This window comes from Canis lupus, chromosome 2, assembly GCF_048164855.1.
Source record: "Canis lupus baileyi chromosome 2, mCanLup2.hap1, whole genome shotgun sequence".
In the NCBI taxonomy this organism is placed as follows: Eukaryota; Metazoa; Chordata; class Mammalia; order Carnivora; family Canidae; genus Canis; species Canis lupus.
The window spans coordinates 17174958-17195849 of record NC_132839.1 but is presented as its reverse complement, the minus strand read 5'-3'; the positions used below and the strand labels follow the sequence as shown (position 1 = coordinate 17195849).

At 39.5% G+C, this 20892-nt stretch overlaps 2 long non-coding RNA genes across 2 annotated transcripts in view; one reads left to right on the top strand and one right to left on the bottom strand.

The window, feature by feature from the left end:
• Positions 1-20892, bottom strand: part of LOC140613070 (uncharacterized) — a 658442-nt gene that overhangs the window by 280981 nt on the left and 356569 nt on the right. The gene's annotated exons all lie outside the window — the stretch shown is intronic.
• On the top strand, positions 18320-20512 carry LOC140613092 (uncharacterized). Its single transcript, XR_012014210.1, has 2 exons — positions 18320-18573; positions 20331-20512. It is a non-coding gene; the product is annotated as an uncharacterized lncRNA (long non-coding RNA).

Below are 20892 nucleotides of genomic sequence, written 5' to 3'. Positions count from 1 at the left end.
TTATCTTGATGGACACTGAGAAATGTATATAATTGTTGAATCATTATATTGTACACCTGAAACTAATATCACACTGCATGTCAATTATACTTAAACAGAAAGAAAAGAAGAAAAATAATAGCTAAGAACTGGGATCCCTGGGTGGCGCAGCGGTTTGGCGCCTGCCTTTGGCCCAGGGCGGGATCCTGGAGACCCGGGATCGGATCCCACGTCGGGCTCCCGGTGCATGGAGCCTGCTTCTCCCTCTGCCTGTGTCTCTGCCTCTCTCTCTCTCTCTCTCTCTCTCTCATAAATAAATAAAAATTAAAAAAAAATAATAGCTAAGAACTCCCAAAGCTGGGGGAAGAATCAAATATACAAGTTTACAAAGCTAATAGAACACCTTATTATCTCAACACAAAAGGAATTTCTCTAAGAAACTTCTTATTAAAACTGTCAAAAGTTAATGATAAAGAATTTTAGGGCAGTTAGGAAATTAAAAAGATAGTAATCTACAAAGTTACCCCTGTTAGGGTATAAGCAGCTTTCTCAGCAGTTTTCTCAGCAGAAATTCTATAGGCCAGGAGAGAGTGGAATGACATATTTAAAATATTTTAAAAACTGTGGCCATTATACTTGAATAATTTTTTTTAAATGAAAGAAAGAAAAACCCTACCAGCCAAGAATAATCTATCCAGCAAGGTTATCTCTCAGATATGAAGAAGAAATAAAAGCTTTCCTAGACAAACAAAAGCTGAGGGAGTTCACCACCATTAGACCTGCCTTATAAGAAATGCTGAAAAGAGCTCTCCAAGGTGAAATAAAAAGACAAAAACAAACACACAAACTCTGATTAAAGTTAAAGTCAGTCAGAATTAGAATATTGTAACCCCAAAGATAAACTCAAAATGGATGAAAGATCTAAATGTGAGACAAGATTCCATCAAAATCCTAGAGGAGAACACAGGCAACACCCTTTTTGAACTTGGCCACAGTAACTTCTCGCGAGATACATCCACGAAGGCAAAAGAAACAAAAGCAAAAATGAACTATTGGGACTTCATCAAGATAAGAAGCTTTTGCACAGCAAAGGATACAGTCAACAAAACTAAAAGACAACCTACAGAATGGGCGAAGATATTTGCAAATGACGTATCAGATAAAGGGCTAGTTTCCAAGATCTATAAAGAACTTATTAAACTCAACACCAAAGAAACAAACAATCCAATCATGAAATGGGCAAAAGACATGAAGAGAAATCTCACAGAGGAAGACATAGACATGGCCAACACGCACATGAGAAAATGCTCTGCATCACTTGCCATCAGGGAAATACAAATCAAAACCACAATGAGATACCAACTCACCCCAGTGAGAATGGGGAAAATTAACAAGGCAGGAAACCACAAATATTGGAGAGGATGCGGAGAAAAGGGAACCTTCTTACACTGTTGGTGGGAATGTGAACTGGTGCAGCCACTCTGGAAAACTGTGTGGAGGTTCCTCAAAGAGTTAAAAATAGACCTGCCCTATGACCCAGCAATTGCACTGTTGGGGATTTACCCCAAAGATTCAGATGCAATGAAACGCCGGGACATCTGCACCCCGATGTTTATAGCAGCAATGTCCACAATAGCCAAACTGTGGAAGGAGCCTCAGTGTCCATCGAAAGATGAATGGATAAAGAAGATGTGGCTTATGTATACAATGGAATATTAGCCATTAGAAACGACAAATACCCACCATTTGCTTCAACTTGAATGGAACTGGAGGGTATTATGCTGAGTGAAGTAAGTCAATCGGAGAAGGACAGTGTATGTTCTCATTCATTTGGGGAATATAAATAATAGTGAAAGGGAATATAAGGGAAGGGAGAAGAAATGTGTGGGAAATATCAGAAAGGGAGACAGAACATAAAGACTCCTAACTCAAAAAAAAAAAAAAAAAAAAGACTCCTAATTCTGGGAAACGAACTAGGGGTGGTGGAAGGGGAGGAGGGCGGGGGTGGGGGTGAATGGGTGACGGGCACTGAGGGGGACATTTGACGGGATGAGCACTGGGTGTTATTCTGTATGTTGGCAAATTGAACACCAATAAAAAATAAATTTATTATTAAAAAAAAAGAATATTGTAACCCATATTTAGAATGGAGCAGAGACACAAATCATTAAAAATGGGTGAGACTGAGCAAATAACTATGGAAAACCACCAACTTAAAAAAGGTAGACAGAAACAAAAGGAAAAAGAAATGATAGATAAAATTACCAGAAAACAACAGATAAAATGGCAGTCATAAATTCTTACATGTCAATAAAGGCCCTAAATATAAACAGATTGAACTCATCAATCAGAAGGTACAGAGTGTGGGACACATGGATAGCTCAGTTGATTAAGCATCTGACTCTTGATCTCAGCTCAGGTCTTGATGTCAGGGTCATGAGTTCAAGCCCTGCGCACTGGGCTCCATGCTGGGTGTGAAGGTTACTTAAAAAAAAAAAAAGGCACAGAGTGTCTGGAAAGAGGAAAAAAAAAAGACGAGATCCAACTATATGCAGCCTACAGGACACCCATTTCATGTCTAAAGACATATAGGCTCAAAATGAAAGGATGGAAGATGATAGTCCAAACAAATAGAAATGAAAAGTAGGTAGGCATAGCCATATTTTTATCAGACAAAATAGACTTCAAGTCAAAATGGGTAACAAGCTACAAAGAAGGTCACTCACTACATAACAATAAAGGGGGGCAGCCCAGGTGGCTCAGCGGTTTAAAGCTGCCTTCAGCCCAGGGCATGATCCTGGAGACCTGGGATCAAGTCCCATGTCAGGCTCCCTGCATGGAGTTTGCTTCTCCCTCTGCCTGTGTCTCTGCCTCTCTCTTTCTCTCTCTCTCTCTCTCTCTCTCTCTGTGTGTGTGTCTCATGAATAAATAAATTAAAAATCTTAAAAAAAAAAAAAAAGCAATAAAGGGGTATAGCAGCAATGTCCACAATAGCCAAACTATGGAAAGAGCCCAGATGTTCACCAACAGATGAATGGATAAAGAAGATATGATACACACACACACACACACACACACACAATGGAAAATTACTCAGTCATCAAAAAGTCTTGCAATTTTCAATGATGTGGATAGAACTAGAGGTTACTATGCTAAGTGAAATAAGTCAATCAGAGAAAGACAATTATACGATTTCACTCATATGTGGAACTTAAGAAACAAAACAGAGGAGCACAGGGGGAGGGAAAAACAAAACAAGATGAAATCAGAAAGGGAGACAAACTATAAGAGACTCTTAATCAAAAGAAACAAACTGAGGGTTGCTAGAGGGGAGAGAGGTGGGGGATAGAGTAACTGGGTCATGGGTATTAAGGAAGGCATGTGATACAATGAACACTAGGTGTTATATACAACTGGTGAATCACTGAACTCTACCTCTGAAACTGTTAATACACTATATGTTAATTAATTGAATTTAAATAAAATTAAATTAAATTTAAAAATAAGTTATACTTTAATAAAGAACAATAAAGGGGTCAATACATCAAAAAGATACAACAATCATAAGTATATATGCTCCCAACACCAAGCACTGAAATATGTTACGCAATAAATAACAAATCTTGAGGGAGAGAAGTAGACAATAATACAATGATTGTAGGGAATTTTAAGACCCCACTGTAAGTGATGGATAGATCATCCAGACAGAAAATCAACAAGGAAACATTAGAATTAAACCACAGTTTAGAACAAATGGACTTAATAGATATATATACAGAACATTCTACCCAATAGCATCAGAATACTCAGTCTTCTCAAGTGCAAGACTAAAAGCATACCAACTATCTTCTCTGACCACAATGGTATGAAACTAGAAATCAACAGAAGGAAAGTGAGAAAATCTACAAATATGTGGAAACTAAACAACACACTTCTAAGCAACCACTGAATCAAAAAAGAAATCAAAAGGGAAATAAAAAGTTGTCTTAAAACAAATGTAAATGAAAATAAAACATATCAAATATTGTGGGATGCAGAAAAAGTAGTTTTTTTAAGATTTTATTTATTCATGAGAGACACAGAGAGAGAGGCAGAGACATAGGCAGAGGGAGAAGCAGGCTCCCTGCAGGAGCCTGATGTGGGACTCGATCCCAGGACCCCAGAATCACAACTTGAGCCAAGGGCAGATGCTCACCCAGATGCCCCACAAATGTAGTTCTGAAGGGAAAGTTTATTAGAAAGATCTCAAATTAACAATCTTACTTTATACCTAAAAAAAAAAAAAATTTAAGCTCAAAGTTAGCAGAAGGAGGGACATAATGATCAGAATGGGAATAAGTGGAATGCAGACCAGAAAAACAGTAGAAAGAATCTAGAAAACTAAAAGCTGGTTCTTTGAAAGAGTAAACAAAATTGACAAGTCTTTAGCTAAACTAACTATGAAAAAGAGAGACTACTCAAATAAAATTGGAAATGAAAGAGATGACATTACAACTGATGCTACGGAAATAATAGAATCATAAGAGACTTCTATGAACAATTATATGCTAGCAAATGACATAATCTAGACTACATGGATACATTTCTAGAAATACACTATCAACCAAGACTGAGTTAGGAAGAATTAGAAAATCTAAACAGACCAATAACAAAAGATTTGAATCAGAAATTTAAAAAAAAAATCCCAATATAGATGATAACTCCAGGACCAGTCAGCTTCACTAGAGAATTCCATCAAAGAATTAAGAAGAATTAAAGCCACTTTTCCTCAAACTCTTCAAAAATATTGAGGAGGAGGGAATGATTCCAAACTCATTCTAAGAGATCAGCATTACTTTAATATCAAAGCCAGATAAAGATACCACAAGAAAAGAAAACTATAGACCGATGTTGCTGATGAATACAGATGAATAAATGTAACACATCACATCAATAAAATGAAAGATAAAATTCACATAATCATATCAATAGATGTAGGAAAAGCATTTTGACAAAATACAACATTCTTTTATAAAATCCCTTGATAGACTAGGTATACAAATAACATATTTCAATATAATCTAGGCCAAGTACAGCAAACTTACAGCTAACATTAAACTCAATAGAAAAAAAATTGAAAGAGTTTTCCCCTTAGATGAGCAACAAGGTAAGAATGGTCATTCTCACCACTCCCATCCAGTATGGTACTGGAGTCCTAGCTAGAGCAATTAGGAAAGACAAAGATATGAAGGGCACCCGCAGCATAAAGCGGAACTGTCATTATTTGCTGGTGATATGATCTTGCATATAAAAAAATCTCCCCAAAACTCTGTCAAAAGACTGTGGGAGGGCAGCCCGGTGGCGCAGGGGTTTAGCGCCTGCCTTTGGCCCAGGGCGTGATCCTGGAGTCCCAGGATTGAGTCCCGCATCAGGCTCCCTGCATGGAGCCTGCTTCTCCCTCTGCCTGTGTCTCTGCCTCTCTCTCTCTTTCTCTCTCTCTCTGTGTCACTCATGAATAAATAAATAAAATCCTTAAAAAAAAAAAAAGACTGTAGGAATTAATCAAATTTCAGCAAAATGGCAGGATACAAAATCAATATACAGAAATGAATTGCATTCCCTTCACTAGTAAGAAAGCACTGAAAGACACATAAGAAAAACCACTTCATTCACAATAGCATCAGAAACAGTAAAATACTTAGGAATAAACTTAACTAAGGAACTAAAAGTTCTGTACAATGAAAAGTACAAAAGCTTTGCTGTAAGAAAGCAAAGAAGACACAAATGGAAAGACATATCTTGTTTGCAGATTAGAAAATTAATACTGTTAAAATGGCCATTTGACACACAGCCATCAACAGATTCAGCACAATTCCATCAAAATACCAAAGGCATTCCTCACAAAAACTGAAGAAACAATCCTAAAATTTGTGTGGAAACACAAAGACCCCAAATAGCCAAAGCAATCCTGAGGAGAAAAAACAAAGCGAAAAGTATCATGCCTCCAGGCTGAAAACTATACTACAAAGCCATAGGAATAAAAACAGTACGGTATTAGCACCAAAATAGAGAGCCCAGAATCAAACTGTGACATATGGTCACCTAATATTCAGCAAAAGAGCTAAAAATATACAATGGGGAAGAAGGTCTCTTCAGCAAATCATGCTGGGAAAGTAGAGAAAAATATACAGAACAATGAAATTGGACCCCTATCTCATACTAGTTACATAAATTAATTCAAAGTGGAATCAACGACTTAAACATAACGCCTGATATCATAGAAATGTGGAAGAAAATGTAGGGGAAAATCTCCTCAATACTGGTCTTGATAATTTTTTGGTCATGACATCACAAAGCATAAACAAAAGAAAAAAAATCAACAAATGGGACTACATCAAACTCAAAAGCTTCTGCGCAGCCAAAGAAACAAAATGAAAAGACAACTGAAGAATGGGAGAAAATATTTTACAAACCATATATTAGATAGGGAGTCAATATCCAAAATATATGAAGAACTCGGTCAACTCAATAACAAAAATACAAACAATCCAATTTAAAAATGGACAAAAGAAATAAATAGCCATTTCTCCAAAGAGGACATCAAAACAGCCAACACACATATGAAAAGGTGTCACTCAAGTAGGTGTCACCAGGGAAATACAAATTAAAACCACAGTGAGCTATCACCTCACAGCTCTAGGATGGGTGTCATCAAGGAAACTAGAGACCACAGGAGCTGGCAAGGGTGTGGCAAAAAGGGAACCCATGTGCACTGTTGATGGAAATGCAAATTGGTCCAAACACTATGGAAAACGATATGGAGGTTCCTTAAAAAATTAAAAACAGATCTACCAACAACCCAGCAGTTCCACTTGAGTACATACCCAAAGGAAATGAAAACAAAATTTTAATGAGACCTGTGCACTTGCATGTTTATCACAGCATTATTCAAAATAGGGGAGATATGGAAACAACCCCAATGCCTATCAGCAGATGAATGGATAAAAAAGATGTGGCACATTTGGTATATTCTTCAGCCGTAAGAAAGGAAGACGTTCTCCCATTTGCAACAACATGGTTGGACCTTGTGCCCATTATGCCAAACGAGGTAAGTCAGACTCAGAAAGATAAGTGCTGTACATCACTTACATACGAAATCTATAAAAGTTAAGCCTGTAAAAAGCAGGGAGTAAAATGACAGTTACTAGGGGATGGGGTGGGGGATAAGAGTGTTTAAGGGTACAAACTTGTCACAAGTAGTAAATAAGCCATAGAAATCTAGCGCACAGCATAATGATTGTAAACAATAATGTCGTGCTCTAATTATGTAACGTGGTATCACTGCATCAGCAATCCTATTACAATATACAAACGTGTCACAGTAACACCTGCTACACCTGAAACGTACACAAAGTTATTCCACATCAAATTTATTCAATTGAAAACCACTATGAGATCATGATGTCCCAGATTTCAGCCGCTGGCTTCCTCATTCTTAACTTGGTTCCACACACATTCAAAAAGATGCGCTATGGACCTTAATGTATTCTATGAAACCCTCAAGTGTGTGAGTCCCCTTCTAGCATGATCCTTGAACAGCATATTTCACACAGATCTGGCGCCTCTCCCATTCATGCGCCCCCTGTCAGCACTCTGCAGTGGTTCACATTTTTCCTCTAGCCCTACACTTGCCAGCCCCATTTTGTCCCAGGGACTCTCTGAGGACCTCTAAGGACTCTCTTTTCTTTTAAACACCTCTCTTTTAAGTACTGTCTTCCTCCACTGGAAATGTATTCCTATTTCCAAAATACTTGCTTGCTCTAAGGAAGGATCTTTAAAGATACTCATCCTTATGGTAGCCTATCAATTTACTAGGACCTGGGTAAAAAAAAAAAACATGGAGAAACCAATGCACAATGCTAATAACTGTGAGATAACTTAATGGATATAAATGTTTCACAAAGGTGTTGCACGAGAAGAGGCCTATTAAGTGAATGTGTGAATCTGAAGGCGGAGAAAGAGTAATTCCGTTTAATAAGATGTTTCCAGCATTATCTCACTAATTTGCTGAGGAGCAGGTACAGGCCATACAGCACTTATAAAGTAATTAGAAATCCTTGATAATTGTTTTTTTAATTAACAACAAAATTTGAAGGAAAAAAAAAAAACCCTGCTACCCATTCCCACTTCTCTTCTGGATTAATTGTGTTAGATTCAGGAAAGGCAATTTATGCACAGGAGATTTTTCCATTCCAAATTACAGGGTGAAGATGAGCAGATTGGATACTCTTGTGTAATTTATGAAGACAGAGAGGCCCCTTTATTTCCATTCCATTTAATGTTCCAAGAAAACCTGCTGATCATTTCTGACAAACTTTTGGTCCCTTATTAGGGGAGGGAAGGTCTCACTCTAGACACTTGCTTCACCCTCAGCACTTAATGCTGCGTCCCATCCTCAATTACGGAAGGTCGCTGAGTCACATAAGGCCAACAAAGAGGAGTCGGATCATCAGCAGTGATGACACAGCCATCAGCAGGGATATAATGAGACCAACAAGAATATTACTGTGATAAATCCAGACACTTCACACTGCAAGCAAATGACTGATCACTTAGATAGCTAGAATTGTACCCCCATGTATTTTGTCTTCTGTTTTATTTTGTGTCAGCCATTCTGTCTCCCCTATGTTCCTCTAAGCCAAGATCAAATATGCCTTGGTGAAGGAAAGAGTGTTGATGAGTGTTTCACCAAAATTAAATCCGCTCCCCCCCGCCCCCCGTGAGAATCTTGCCAAATTTTAAAGCTTACCATTAAAAGTGTCATCTACCGGGAAGTAATTTTTTTTCTCTGAGAATTTCACTGGCTATTTGGCTTGATGACACTCTGTTAGTTTTTGCCTTCTGTACTCAAGGATGAAAAAGATGCCATTTTTCTTTTATTCTATTTTACACTAGGAATGGTGAATGCACTTTAGGGTGGGATAAAGAGTATAAGAAAAATGCCAATCTGTTGCATAGATTAAAAAAAAAAAAGCCAAGGGATGCCTAGGTGGCTCAGTCGGTTAAGCGGACACCTCATGATCCTGGGTCCTGGAATTGAGCCCCGCATTGGGCTTCATGCTTGACAGGAAGTCTGCTTCTCCTCCTCCCTCCACCTCTCTCCCTGTTTTCTCTCTTTCTCTCTAAAATAAATTTTTAAAAATCTTTTTAAAATAATAATTAATCAATTTGGGGAAATGTAGATTTTCTTGCCTCTTTCATGGCCATGGAAGGAGGTAGACAGAAGGCAGATTGTTACTTTGGCAACTGATGGTCTATAAAGTAAAAATATTTATAACTAAGTGAACATACATTCCCATTTGCCCAAAACAGCCTCAGCTAATGCCTGTGGTCCTGATATAATTATTAGAAGTGCCCCCTGTGCACTCTCAAAAATGTCCCAATTTAGGCAATAAGTTTATATGGTGATCCTATTTACTATCAGAAAAGAGAAACCTTCAAGTCTCTCAAAGTGACCTGAGTTCATATGAGGTTTCTGCTGGCACTCAGTCTCAAAAAGAAAGTATTTAAAGGATTGGGGTCTGATTACATCTGTTTTTCCCAGGTTTTCACTTTCAACTATCAGATCTTTATAATTAAATGCAAAAATCATTTCATACAGCAAAGGATAGAATATTCTGTTTAATCTAGCTAAAATCAACAGAGATTGAAAACATTACGAGACACCTCTATTTCCATCCATGTTTGTAGACCCAAAGGATTTAACTAAATGCCTCCCATTCCTTTATTCATTCAACAGCTATTTAGTGAGTATGAAGAACTGTGCAAAGAGCTATGAGGCATAGAAATAAGCCAGAGATGGACACTACCCTCCTAGACTTCCCAGTCTATCGGAGAAGATAGCAAATATATATGATAAATGTCCACAAGAAAGGAAATTGCATTACTAAGTGAGTTTGGTGTTTCTTATGGAGACACATGTGACATATACTGGCCTACCTGTCCTGGTTGTTAACAGTTTGAAATACTCCCCAATTCTCCATTTATTTAGGCTATAAGTCACCCTTGATGCCCCACCATGAGTCCAAGCAGCAGGTAAAAGAGTCTGGCAAGTGGTAGTAAGGAGAAAGGGCCCCCAGCTAGCTGCTACATGGACAGGCAGCACTGGAAAAGGCGGAGGGCCCCCCAACTGCTCAGGAACCACTCAGTCTTGGCAAGCTTGCAGAGGGTGACACTGGTGTCAATGCTATCAGCAGTGGTCTGGGCTTGGGCTCTCGAGACTGAGTCATCAAGAAATGCCAGTTTTCAAACCAAAAGCCTGGGCTGTGCACCCAGCCTCCTCCAGCTGCAACAAAACATTGGGCCCAGGCTGCCTGATGACTATGTCATTTTGTTTCCTGTAGAAACACATTCATATAATTGTTACATAGTATTTTTCTTGATTTGTACCAAGGGTCAGTGTAAGAAATGACCATATGAATACATTTTCTTCATCTTCTCCGAAGGCCTCTATTAAAGATATTTTCTTTTATTATAGTAATCCAGAGTTAGATTCCTGTTACAGTTTATTTCCGGGAACATTTTCTTCCTACCTACTGGTATATATCCTTTTATTAGAAAATGAATACTACATGACTCATGGAATTTCTTTATTGGCCTTTGTGACCTGCACAGGAACTAAATGTAATGTGCAGTTGTAGAAATTATCCTTAGCTTAGATTTCAGATCCAGTAATCTCCCCCACTCCTTTATATGGCCCTCAGTAATTTAGCCACATTCTAATGTCTTAATGTATATGTGCAACCCACATCAAACGTTTCTAAAATAAGCGACATCTATCAAGGATCAGATATCTGTATATCTACATGATACTAAATATTTTGAATCTCAGAATCTTCATGACAGTACTAAATGATGAAGTATGCACCTGAACTAGAGAGCTCCTTTATAGATACTCTCATACAACTCTACCCCAGTTCTTGGCCTATATTTGCCAAATAATAGAATACGTGAACATCACATTGAAAGAATATTATTCTCAAGATTACAATGGGGGTAAAATGCAACCCTAATGCCACCCCTCATTTTCTGAACCACATGTGTAACAAACACCGCTGAGAGTCCATCAATCATTATCTGTGATCAGGAAATGTTTTTGATGATTTGGCTATTTCATGGCATGTGATATATCAAAGACTTGGACTGGAATGCACCTTAGAGAAGATCCTATCCACAGCCATAAAGCAAAACTTTGCACTTAGCAGAATGCCCGGTATGTCTGCATCTCAAGGATCCCATTCATTTTCAGTTTCCAGGGCTGAAGACCCCCCTTGGAACTATAGCAAATTAAGAGGTGTGTGATTCTTGGAGCTTTGTCTCTCTTACATTAATAAAGACTAATCATGTTTAAACATGTTAGCACAGCAAGCCCAGGGATGTGGGATAGGATGCCAGCTCTAAAGTGAAATTAGTAGTGTGAAGGAAGCTATGTGAAAAATCGTGGAGAGAAATTGATTGAAAATGAAAATGAGGTGTCTTTGGAAGAAGATGGTCTAGAAGCCTGACAGTGTGAACCAACAAAATAAGGTTAAAAAACATAACAGAAAATAGCTGGCCTCTGTGATATTCAAGAACTCTTTTGCCACTCTCCACAAGCAACTGCATTAAAAGGGGGCAAAATCATACCTACTATATGCATATCGCACAGGAGAGAGCTTTCAGAAAGGAGTCCAGAGCAGAAAACCCTCTATGTATTAAAAAGAAAAAAATGTGGGAAAAAAAAAAGCACTCCTTAAAACCAGTGAAAACTCTCTCCCTACTTCCTTCCCTCCCTCTCCTCCCACCTCTCTCTCTCTCTGAGACACACACACAGTTTCTCCCTTGCTCGCTCCATCTCTGAAACTCTTGAATGAAGTACATGGACCTCAAGCTTTCTCTTCTCTTTGATGGTACCCATCCAACAACAGGAGCCTGTTGATTCACCACCACCACCACCACCACCACATTAGTTGTAAAGCTCGGCTCCCTCTCCTTTCCTGCTAGAGTAAAATGTTTATATTTATAACTCATTACACTACTTACCTCAATGGGGTGTGCCCACATCTATCCTTCATGATTGCTAGGGAGAATCAAGACATTGCCTTGAGGTACCAGTACGCTCTGTTCATGGTGAGAACACCCACATGCCAAAGGGGTCGAACCTACATGTTTTATTTGAAGCATTTTTTGACAGGGATGGGACCAAACACACAGGGTACACAGAGCAAATTAGGCTATAATGAGCCCCAAACTGCTTGTTAAGCATTGTGAACAGTTCACAAGCTGCACAGTATCACTGCCTCAAGGTAAGTCATTCTTACATCTGAGTCCTCCTTACAGCCATATTCATTTTGCCATAATCTCCTCATGCTAGGTAGGATTTCTTTCTTTAATTATCATTCTCCTCATGTTATATTTGACTAAGATCAAATGTTTGGGGCCAATTTGCAAATTTATATTATGGTACACCTATTTCACATCATTGTTTAAGTCAGGAAAAAGAGGGAGGAGGAGAAATCATTTAGTTCACACTCGCTAGGGGCATTATATCACTGGAGCCTCAGCCAACAAAGCTAGGATTATTTCTGTCCCCGTCATATAGATTTCTGATGGATTGAGAGAAGGAACTCAAATTTGTATGCTTGAGACTCTAAGTGTGGCCATGGAGAGTCAGGGCTTAGTCTACCACAAAGTAAGCATGTGTAGCTCACAGATTGCTTTTTTGTAGCTCTCTTGCCCCCAAAACTCAGACACCAAGGAAGGGTTCTCACCCACCCAACTGTCCCTAGCAATGCAGCTACTTGCTTCCCTTCAATTTTATTCATCATTTTTAATAAAAGAAAAGAAGATAATTAATCAGGCAAGACATTTATTATAACAGATGCTCATATATCTAAGTATTCAGTTTATTTAAGGAGATCTGTGAAACTGTTAGATATTGTCAAAACATTGTATGTCATAAGTAATACCACCTTTGGCAAAGGGTGTATCTCTTACCTCAAGGATCTGCTTATGAAGCCATTAATCAAGTGGGAGGAACAGAGTTCCCAGTGTTCTCAGAGGCTGGATCAGTGACCCAGGGGGAATCTGAGTATTGAATGAGAGAAGAAGGCACATCCTAATTTCTTTCATCCTCTCTCCCCCTACCCACGAATGGTTGACAAGCTGAATAGCTCATGTTGGTGAGTTGATCAGTAGGAGTGGGGGCAGGGGAGAGGCTGAGGCAGACAGCTCTCCCAAATTAGCTGGCTGCCAGTCTTGGTTCGCTGGCACTTTGACACCAACGTTAGGACGCAGAGCTTTATTGCAGTGGCACTTTGGCAGGATACCATTTCACAAGGAGCTTCCAGCTCCGAGAAGGAGAACAGGCCTGTTATTACCGGATGCTTTAAATTCATGGGCCTTGCAAATGGAGAGATGTGTTTGTCAAGGAGTCCACATTTAAAGAAATACTTGATGTTGACTTTGTGTGTGGGTGAAACTCACTTAACCCTCTGAGGTCTCACATTTCAGCTATGAAAGAGCAGTGGTTAGCTGGATTCTAAAGAAGGAGTGATAAGGATTACAAATTGTCTTCTAAGACCTAAATTTACTCAAGAATGCACAATGGTAATGAACATTTATAAATGCCAAGAATAAAGCATTTAGTGCGAAGGCTGATGTTAGATTATACCTATTTGTCATAGTATTTCACTGGAAGCCTTTTAAGTAAATTCCTCCAGTTCCAACACATAATTTGTAGGTTGACACAATGCTGTGATGTGTTGCAGATGCTGTAAGCCCTCTCACGCTTGACTGTGAGCAAGACCAGCAGTGTGACCCCCACACCCTTTGTAAGTTGCAAGCAGACAACATGCTCCATGGCCACAAAGTGTGAAGGTTAAACCTGTGGGCTATAAAGTAAGGAAACCAATTCATGTGAATAACGTGAGAAATTGGTCTCACTGCTATAGTGTCATGGCCTTTGAGCATAATCAAACTCAACTCAGCAAAGTTAACCCGAGACATATTTAATGAAGACTGTTATGGAATGAAAATTAGCCATAATTGGTAAGTAATTCACAATGCGATTAAAACTTTTATTACCTTTTCATCATCAAAACATATCTTTCACTACGATTCCTCCAATATAGGAAACCAACATGAATGTAACCACATAGTTAATCTTTGAGCCAATGAACTCCAGGATGCCACAGGATATTCACCGTGGGATATCTTTTTTATTTGAGAGGGAGACACAGAGATATTCTGTATCTGTCACATATCTCACACACTACCTGCTTGAGGTTGTTCCCGATTTCAGTACCATTCTAAGCTAGATTCCTTCTGATGACATCACGTCTTTGGGTTTTTGGCAGTTGCTGTGAGCAATTATCACATGAAAATCATTGCAGAACGCAGAGCCGGGACTGAGGCTAACAATGTGTCACCTGATTCCAAAGTTCAGGGAGTTGTGCAGTGCCCAGCAGGCACATATATGCCATTTGTATGTAATACTGGACAAGAATGGAATGAAACATTTTCTCAGCTTAGGTGTGCTTTTTTAACAGCCACTAAGTTATTATGACATAAATGCTTGTTAAATTATTTGTACCAAACTGCTTAATGGAACTGTCCTGTATTTCTTATGGTGTAGGAATGCTGTGAGAAAAAAATGTTGAGATACTAAGGGCACTGTCAACCAAAAAAGTTTGAAAACTTTAGATGCATAAAGTTTTCCCAGATATATTTCTCCCCATTCCTTCCCTTTCTTCTCTCTCTCCTCCCTCTTTCTCACACACACACACACACACACACACACACACACACTGACACACAAGTTAAAAGAGATCTGATCGTTTCATTCCATTTTTTCCCCATTCAATAGCTATTTATTGAGGTAGACACTGAGTTAGAGGCTAGATACTCAGCATATTACTTACAGTCTCTGTTCTCACAAAACACAAGCCATTGCAGAGACAGGAAGCTAATGAACAAATTAACAAACAAACACAAAATACAAAGTGCTCTAAAGAATAAGGAAGAGTTTATTTCTAGATTTCACTCCATAACTGCAGAGTTCCCTTTACCATTTATCAGTCTACAAAATTATGCCTGGCCTCACTCCATAAACCCCTGAGAGATTCTTAAACCACACATGATCACCTGCCCACCTACTGGGGAGTAGGCAACATCATGATTAACACACAGGATCAGGAGTAGGATGAGAGAGAACACCAATGAGAAAGGAGTCTGGGCATACACATGGTCTTGAGGAAACGGACAGAGTTTCTTATTACAAGGAGTTTGGATGAGGCCAGATGAGGACAAGGGGACCCATCTTCTGAGGGGCCACATCCTGAGGCAAGGCTCCTTTGACTAATCTGCCACTCTTGGAAGCCAGTAGTTCCAGAGTGTGTCACTTTCTACCCAGTTTCTCCTCACAGCAAAGGGGTAAGATTGAGAGTTGTGAGGATGCCACTGAAAAGAAATAGGGGAGATTTGCCATTTGGTCTAAATCAAGTTCTATTTGTCAGACAAATAAAACGGTGCACAGAGAATCTCCTGTCCGATGCAAGCTTTGTTTCTACCCCTTCCTACTTTTGGTAAGAAAGGTTGATAGAATGACAAGGTGATAGCAATATATTCTAGAGTCCATATAGAGCCCACATGGCCCATAGCTCTGCAGAGAAGTATCATTGTGTCTTCAGTAAAAGAAGTAGCTGTGCCTACACATCACTCACCAAAGGAATCCCTCAAACGTTCAAGTAGCAAGGGGAATTTCTACTAGAACCAAATTTTCTACCTTTATGCATGCATCCTTATTCCAAAAAGATTCTGGTTTATGTCAGAGAAGGTACTTCCAGAACAAACAGCGAGAAAGGCAAATGATGACCTTGCCTCTCCAAATAGAGTGAGATTTCAGGATGAGAGTATCTGCCTTCCTTCTTAGACTGGCCTGACCTTAGCAGCGATACTTGAAAACGTCAGTGTCATCAGGGGAAGGACAGTACCTCCTAAGTTATAATTTAGAGCCTATGAAGGCTTTTTGTGAGACTCCTCTTAAGAGAGGAGCTCAGAAGAAATGAAACAATCTCCTGCCTACATTTACAAATTAGGGTTGGAGAGCATCCTAGGCTTTCAGACTCGGAGCTGTGCAACTCACCTCCTCCTTTCTCAGCAAGAGGACTAGAGCAATTTGTCTTACATGGGGAAAAAAGTAGACACAGAAAGACTAGAGGAAAGAGGCCAATTGAGAGGTGACGTGATGTTCAGCTACCTCAAGATATACAGACAATGCCGCCTGTCGTTTCTGCCCTGCTGCAAGGATGGCTGTAATTACAGAGTAATTTGCCAGCTTCCTTCAGCTCATGAACCTTCTAGGTAGGAGCTATGCTTATTCCCTCATTGGCGCAAGATGCGAAATAATGTTGGCTGTGTCTCTGCTGTCAGGTGTTCTCAGCTGCTTGGGAATCTTCTACACAGGCTACACAGGCGTGTTCTCTTTTTTCATCCAAACCAAGATAGTCCTGCACAAGGAAAGCAGGTTTTCTAAAGGAAATGGGGAACATTAACCCTTGAAAGATTTTCTTTTTTTAGAGAAAAGAGTGAAGTTTTTAAAAAGCATTACCATGCTATTCAGTCCACAACTTAGCACTTAATTGTATACTGTCTTGTTTTGTTCTCTACTAGAATTGCTGAAGTCTAGAGCTGGACATGAACTTGGCCCTTATGTAGTCCAACCCTCTAATTTTGACAATTTTAAAGAGAACACTATGGAAAAGTTTTTTTTTTTGGCAGAGAAATACCAGGAGCCAGATTTTTCAGATTCCCAGATTGGTGCCTGACCTTCTTCTGCCTGTCTCAGACATTCCAAGAGATAGCACATTTGAGACTGCATATATGCTCCATATCTTCATAATAAAACCCAAGTATTTTACTCCCAATGAATTATCAGTTTTCCTTTTTCCATTTATCTTTTAAGTCTAAGGAAAAATAGTAAGAGAGAAATCCAGCCAGAAAGAAGAGTATGGAAGTTTTGGATATATTTTTCAAAAAATCCTAATAAGAGCTAACAATTATTCAATGCTTACTCTGTTCCAGATATTGGGGATAAAGAGGTGAGCAAAAGTGGAAAGTATCTCTATGATCAAATTGTTTCCAACCTAGTGGAGGAATCATGCATTCATTTTTTAAAACACAAACTAACATTTATTGAGTGTTTTCAATGTACCCAGATACACTGAAAAAGCTCCAAACTCATTATCTCATTGAATCCTGACAAAAAAACTGCAAGGTGCATATTATTCCCTTTACTGGCATCATCACATTCCATAGATGGAAAACCAAGCCACTCCAAGTTATGCTCTACAGGATATGGCCGGAGAAAATGGAGAGGTGGGATTTGAACCCAGGGAGTCTGAAATCTGTCCCCACTAGCTCAACCACCATGCTACATGGCTAAGGCAAACTATGGATAGAACATGTGGCAGGATGTGTAATTACTATTAGAGAAAGACACAGTATTACCTTCCTCCTTCCAAAGAACTGAATTTGTAACTTAAAACCCTTAACCCTAAATTATGGGTACTTTCAACCTAGGTTAAAAGAGAGAGAGAAATCTAATTTAAAATGAGAGAAATTACCAGAAAGGACAATAACTCAGGTTTTTCTTACAAAGGTCTTTTATGATACTGGGACAAAACATCTGTCATTTAACCCATGTGGAATACTCAAAAAAAAAAAAATTACTTTACCTTTTTAATGGGCATATCCCCATGATGACTAATCCTTTTAGTTACTGGATGGGCATTACCCTCAGGACTCTGCAAAATTCGGGCAACTCTTCTTCCTGTCACTGTGCTATAAGCTAATGCATGTTTTCAGCGAATCTTGCATTTCTGTCCCAGATTGCCCAGTACTGAGAAATTCCCCTGGTTTCAGATTTGCAGTGCTAAAACTGGGACAGTCCAGGCAACTGTTTCTTCCTACTCATACTCAGCCTGGCATCTGAGTGCATGGGGAGCTTATAGAGCCTGTGTGGGTGGAAGAAGTTTCAACCCTGCTCACCTCTGGGCACCCGTTTCTGTCTTGGTTGACTCCACTGCTTACTTGAGCTGCTGAAATTTGTAGCCCCTCTTCTTGGCAGTGACAGCACACAGAGGCAGCTCTCTGGGGAGCTCAGCCTTCTCTGCGAATGACAAGGCCACCCCCTTGGCTCTCTTTAGGCTACAGAAGACCTGATCTCTGAAGTGACTCTCTTTTGAGCATCACCTTGGGCAGTGTGCTCTGTCACAGGCCTCTGCCATAGGTCACTATGACCATCACCTCAGTGACTGCCTTGATACTTGGCCAGCAACAGCCTCATCTGTGGCCCACTCATCTGAGACGTGTCTCAGGCTGGTGTGTGCCTGAACAAGCATCCAGCCACGTCTCTTCCACTGCAGTCACTTTCTACTGTCAAAGATTTTCTATGAAAGTTCCTTTCAGAACTGTAAATCCCAAATATGCACAGTGTCCTGCTGAGTCGTCCTTCTCAAGCTGAGACCTTGGGTTTTATAACCCCTCCTACTAGCCCTGGGGGTTTGAAGCCCAGAGGTAAGTAAGTCTGGACACTAATGTCTAAATTCTTGCATTTTTCCCCCTGTCTCTTTCTCTTCTGCTACCCTTCACCATTAGCAGGCTTTATACTTCCCCCTAATGGGAACGTTGCCTACATGTTTTCCATGCTCTGCACGTGGGATGAAGCTTATGGAATTTAGAACACCCTTCTACTTAAGAATTGAGGTCGCTACCCTAAACTGAGCAATGGCCTCTATTCCCAGGGATTCAGAGGGAAACTATAAACGCTATTGGTTCAATGGATGAGGAGTTACTAAGCAACTTGCTAAAGACATCAGCAATACTTTCAAAAATATTAACCTCATTATGCTTTTTTAGTTATCTTAATTTGGTGCTGGCTTTCTTGCTGTTTTTCCTCTATTTTTTACTACTATGATAGCAAATGAATCTATGGCAACGTTGCCTTCACCAGAATGGCACAAGAAGGAATAGGAGCGCAGTAAGAGTCTCACACCTGAAGGAAGGTGATATTTAAAAGATCATCTTCCTCCTACCTTGCCAGCAACAAACTACTGCACTAAAAAAGCAAGTGAAAGAGATCTATGTGACTACCATTAAGAAGGGTTATTTAAATTAATTTCCTAAAAAGACACTTTTTTGTGTGTGTGGTCACAGGAGAAAACCTGAGTTTTACGTTCAAGTGTAATAAGACCCCTCATTTTCCTCACCGATAGATTCCATTTCAAAGAAACACAGTACTGTAGTTTGTGGCGGGTTTTTCATGACAGTATTTGACATAGAAGCACAGAATGTTAGAGCTGACTGAGTCCCAAAATATCATCGAGTCCAGTCCTTTTAAAATATTTTTAAACTAGCAGAATTATGAAATATTTTCTTTCCCCCAAGAGAAATCTTGCTTCAAAACCTCATGTTGAAAAGGCATGATACTACTCTGGGTGAAACCAGGATGGAGTCCTGAAGCCTAACACACACTGACCTCTGACACACGACACAGCAGAATCCTAAAGTTCAGCATCTTTTGTTGAGCATTGATGACCACCACCATTAGGGACCAGGAAACTTAGAGTCAGGGAAGCCTCTCACTGCCAAAGGTCATTACAGGTTTGACTTAACGACTCCCTCCACGATATCATGCTTCCATACATTTTGGAGTATTTTAATAAGGGTCTGGTCCTTTAATTAAAGTGTTTTATTAGGTGCCATTTAAATGTTTTTTAAGCAATTTTGGAAACTGAGGTTTTATTGTTTGGTTTTTTCTAATGGTGATACAACTATAAAGCTATAAAGCAAGAGAAGAAAGTGATCCAATTTTCAAAATTTTTGTAGTCAGAAAAGTTACTAATTGGTCAGTAATACTAATCTATTATTGACCAGCATGTCTGTGAATAGGAAGTTCAAGAGCTCGGTTAAATGCTGAAACAAGCCAAATGTACCCCATGGGAATTTCAGGAGACAATGCTGTCCAGGAAGACAATTTCCCACTTGAGCAAATCATTATGTGACAAAGCAAGTTGGATGAAAGTTGGAGATTTAAGCCATATTATTAGAATTTTTTTAAAAAGTTAAATGTGTTGTCCAGATCACCAAAAAAAGGTGCAGATCATAGGTTTGGTTTCTTGGTTTGTTTGTTTTTTTAACAAGTCTAATTTCTGAAATTTTAACATCCAGTAAGTCATATACTAATTTTGAAGGACTCTGTGCAGAGATTTAAACTTCAAGAACTATGAGTTCTTTAAAACCACGGAAGATTGATTTCATGTTTTCTTTTACAGCATTTTGATGTGGACTTGGCAAAGGAAGAGGTTCCTGTGCTAATTTCCTCTTGCTCTATATAATTAGTCAGCATTTGAAATGAGGTAACAGGATATAATTGTCTACTGACCATTGCAAGCCCATTTGTTTATGACACACTCACCCGGCTCTTAGATGTACAATATTATTACCCACCTCTTCATTTGCGTCGCTGTCTCTTTCCTCTTTTTTAATTTCTCCAGCTCTGCCCCCCTCAGTCAGTCCCTGCTTCCTTTGTGGGCAACACAAGCAGGCACTTTTCCTTCCAGCTGGCAAGGCATTAAGGGGGTCTGAAGGGGGTGTACAGCCTGACTTACACACTCCCCGGAGGCCAATTACATTCGGAATCTCCCGATCTGTCCTGATCAGGGAGTGGGACTTCCCTTCACGGCCTATTGTCCTAGCCCTGAGCCACCTGATCAGCCGGGTCCTACCCAGTATTTAAATTAGGGCATCACCAATCCTGGACCCACATCAGGGCCTCTAGGTAACACTGGGGAATAAATTAACATTCTGCTGTTGTTCCAAAGCCACATGGACACC